This window comes from Solanum verrucosum, unplaced genomic scaffold (genome assembly GCF_900185275.1).
Source record: "Solanum verrucosum unplaced genomic scaffold, falcon-dt-bn FXZP01000116.1, whole genome shotgun sequence".
NCBI lineage: Eukaryota > Viridiplantae > Streptophyta > Magnoliopsida > Solanales > Solanaceae > Solanum > Solanum verrucosum.
Genome location: NW_026020293.1, coordinates 491,740 through 496,105, shown reverse-complemented (window position 1 = coordinate 496,105; position 4,366 = coordinate 491,740).

Here is a 4,366-nt window from a genome sequence, read left to right as displayed (position 1 = left end):
TAACAAAAATTCTGCAAGGTTTAAGAAAGCCTAGGTCTAAACATGATATAGAGAATCAAGAATTTTACTGAATTTGTAGGGACCTAGTGGATGAAAAGAATCCACTAGTGAAATCCCACATACTTGGTGATGAAATCTCTAGAGAAATCCTTTGATTTCGGGGCTGAAATTTGAAGAACATTGTTGCTTGTTCTTGGGGGGTTTGGTCGACTTTTTCCCCTTCTTTTTGCTTGAAGTTTGGATGATTTTTTGTGAAAAAGGGTTCTGGGTATGTGTGACTATGCTATTAGGCTTAAATAAGTAAACCTGTATTTTAGGAATAAAACAATGAAGTTTAAGTTCCCAACGCATAAGAAAAAACCTAAATGACCGTAACATAAAAGCAGACGAAGGCAACCCACAGAGGGACGTACTAGACGTAGGTTGACCTACTAACCGTGGGTGGGGTCGTCGATCAAGTCTACCCGACAGGGCTTTACTATAACAAGCATAACATTTTACTCAGAGATGGGATTTTAGCAAACTCGGTGGCGTTGGAAAGAGGATTCAATTATCTTTTATTTTGTAGGTCATGGGCCACCTGATTCCTTTTGTTCTAAGAGTGATGAACACTTGAAGTTGACCCAACAACAATTTCCCTCTATCTTGTTGCTGATCCTCACCTACGGTTAGAACTACGGTCCATAAGTCCAACCACGGACCATACTGGTCAATCATGGGTGGGATCAAAGACTATAAACACTTGGGCCTTGAAGACGAAATCCCACCTATGATTCATGGTCTCACCTACGATCCGTGGGTTGTTCCATCAGTACTAGCACTAGTTTTCTGAAAACTAGGATTTTCTTTATTTTGAGATCTGAGGTGTTACATTATCTCCCCCTTGGGAACATTCGTCCTCGAATGAAGTCTAAACTAGTTGAGTATGGAGGGAAGAAGCTGTAATCCCTACCACTAAGTACTATAAACTAATATCTAACTGACCTGAGTTCTAAAGACACACAAATACACTGAAAATGCAAGTATAAATTAGGGAACAAGGTACTAAGACTAAAGTTAAGCACGAGTAAACTGAGAGAATGGAGAGGGAACTATCATCTCAAGCTGAAATGAAATCGAAAGGAAAGAGATGAGGAAATTTGGCCTTCATGGCTGCTTCAACTACTCATCCACCTTAGGAACACATAAGCAACCATCTCGCCTTTGGGAGAAAACCTCTACTTTCTACTGTTGAGATGCACCTTCCGAATGAAATAATATAGGAACATTATCCTCTTTTCCCATAACTTTCGCTACCAATGAAGGTTCTGATCTATTTTGGACTATCACACTACTATCTGATGTGTCCATAATACTAACTCCTAAGAAAGTAACTCAATGAACATCTTTAGCTAATTCCTTCCCCTTTTCCTCAACATGTGCTACACCACCCTCTAGAGATGATCTTTCTGGCCTTGAGGCAAGAGATAATTCAACCTATAGGTACTGAGGTACTACCTTTCCATCCTAATGCGTGCTTGTTAGAAACTGAAACTGAACGATCCTAGTTCTACAATCGACTAAGCCATAACAGGTATGTAACTAATCCATGCCTAGAATGATATCCAAATCTATAATTTCTAAATCTACAAGATCTACTGAGTTGACTTTCTAAGAAACTACGACATGGCAATTTATGTATACCCGTCTAGCTATAATTGGGTCATCAACTAGAGTAGAGACTGAGAAGGGTTCTAAAAGAGTTTCTGGACTAACAGCTAAGATTACAGTTATAAAGAGAATTACAAAGGAAAGAGTGCCCCTGGATCTAATAATGAATAAACATGTAAATGAAAGACTTGTAATATACCAGTGACCACATCAGGAGAGTCTTCTTAATACTGGCGAGCATTCAGAGCATAGAACCTGCCTTGACGCTAACCGCCAACTTTACCAGATGACACACACTGCTGAGTTGGGTGATCTGCGGGTGCTGTTGGGACTGTAGACTAAGCCCTACTATTGTTACCTCCTTGCCCTACCTAGCAAAAGGGCAATCATTCACCCTATGACCAGACTGACCACATCCAGATCATCCTTCCATGTTTGTAAGACACTCGCCTAGATGGTTCTTACCAAACTTTGGACAAGTTGGGTAGGTACTATTTCTTTAAATATTTTCCTGAGACATAGTGCCTGGTGGCCCACTATTTTGATCCTGTCAAAACTGTGAATGATTTCCACCACAAAATTTCTACTAAGAGTACACATAGTTCCTTATTATAGATTTCTTGTTGACCTTAGCTATTTCCCTAAGATTATCTCCCTCAACCTGCTTATAATGGATCATGAGCCTATAGATATTCATGTCCCCTAACAACATAGCATTCATGCACTCTGTCATCACTAAGTCGGATACCCCAAATAGAAACTTACTTATCTGTGCCCTTGGATCGACAACCATATGTGGAGCATACCTAGAGAATTGGGTGAACTTAAGTCCGTACTCTTGGACTGACATAGTACCTTGCCTCAAATTCATGAACTCCTGAGCCTTAGACTCTCTTAACTCCCTAAGAAAGAACCTGTCTAGAAAAGCTCCAGTCTAACACTCCCAAGTCATAGGATCTGCATCCGTATCACTATTTTCTTTCCACTTAGTGAACCAAATGTAAGCTACGTTCTTAAGCTGGTAGGATGCCAACTCTACCCTATCATTTTCAGTCACTTGCATCACTCTAAAGATAAGCTTAACCTCATCAATCAAGTTCGGTGGTCCTCATCAACCCTTGACCCTAGAAATTTTGGTGGATTTATACAAACAAAGTCTCGAACCCTGGCTTCTACTGACCTATTATTAGCATTAGTAGAAACTGGGGCCTGTTGATTGTTCTGGTTAGTTAGTCTCTAAGCCAAAAGTTGGATAGCATTCCAAAACTCTGCATTCGAAACCTTATTGTCTAGGACTAGGGGAACTGCATTAGCATTGCATGCATTAACATTCCTTGGGTAAGCTTTAAGAGGAGGCCTGATCTGATACGTATAATGATGGATTGGAAAGGAGATCATACCCATACATAATAATAATAGCAAGAAAGTGAAGTTTTTCCTAAAACACTTCATAGCCTTCCTCTCATTAGATGTGGTGCACTTCACACCCATGAAAGAGACTTTACTTAGTGCAGTTTTCAAACTTACTAGGACTCTAGAACCTAATTCTCTGAAACCAAGCTTGTCACACCCCGAGGCTACCCCTTTGACGTAAACTCGAGACCTAGAATCACGAGTGACCCCAAGCTAACCCTAAAGTGTGCATATCATAAGCATAATAAAATAATCTGAATAAAGAGATACTATGCGGAAGCTAAAACAGTGGTAACTGAAAGATGGGGAATACCCAACACTCAAATGAATTTATGAAATGTACTAAGATTACAATAACAACTGAAAAATAAAACTCAAATCTAAAGCTGAATCTAATACTATGTCTAAAATAGCCACTACTAACTAAAGTTGCAGGGACATTCCTCCAGCTAACTCTAGAAAAACCAAAACTGAAATGAAAAGACTAAATCTTAAGAAAACATATCTATTGTTCTCGAAGTAAGAGAACTCACCACTGAAGATGTTGAAGTGAAGATCGGGAACTGATGTAAGAGGACTCACCATTGAAGATGTTGAAGTGAAAATCAGGAACCAATTTATGCGTGATCTGAATGCTGAGTCCATAAACCTACATCATGAAAGGATGTAGCACAGAGCATGCGTCAGTACTTGGAATGTACTGAGCATGCAGGATATAGAGTATAGCTGAATAAAATACATAACTGAAAAAAGCATACTAAGCAATAACATAATCTGAACTGAATGTAAATGTTGGAATATACTAAAGGTTGAAATAAATGAAATGACCAAGTACTAATTCTGAACATGACTTACAGAGATTGAATAATGAAATATAACTGAAAACTTGGTCGAATGCACTGGAGTCTGACTGTGGGATCTACTATTGACCGACATAAAACCACATGAGCTAAACACAGAGTTCGATGTATGCGTCCCATCAAGAGGACCCAATATATCTAGCCAGGGATATAAATGAATGAATGTTTGATGCATACACCCCACTGATAGGCATCCAATATACCTTGCCACAGGTATAAAGGCATGAATGGCATGATCACTAAAGCTGATGCCCAACAGCAAGGACTGATAAGACTATGGGGCACGTAGTTTTGGGACTATGAGGGTACGCTGAACCCTAGTCCAACTCGGTCTAAGCCTACTCCCAACCGGAATGTGTATGACACAACAAAAACTGAACTACTAGATTGCTCAATGTTCTAGCATGCAAAATCTGAGAATGCAATAATTAAGTACTGACAAT